Source organism: Octopus bimaculoides, chromosome 27 (genome assembly GCF_001194135.2).
Source record: "Octopus bimaculoides isolate UCB-OBI-ISO-001 chromosome 27, ASM119413v2, whole genome shotgun sequence".
In the NCBI taxonomy this organism is placed as follows: domain Eukaryota; kingdom Metazoa; phylum Mollusca; class Cephalopoda; order Octopoda; family Octopodidae; genus Octopus; species Octopus bimaculoides.
In genome coordinates, this window is record NC_069007.1 from 12,749,628 (window position 1) to 12,749,851 (window position 224).

Genomic DNA, 224 nt, shown 5'->3' on the forward strand with positions numbered 1-224 from the left:
TGCAACTCGACCGACATGTGGTCAGGAAAGCCAGTTACAAACGCTAACTTAAACGTTCGGTCCAGCGATTCTCTTTCATATCTCGCCAGTTTAGCCAATCTCCTGAGTTCGTTGGCAAATACGTCGACCTGTTCGCCAGTCCACTTTGCTTTCCCCAGGTGAGCGTACGCTTCGAACATTGCTTTTGCAAAGGCCTCCATCAAGCGGATTTCTATTTTTTCCGC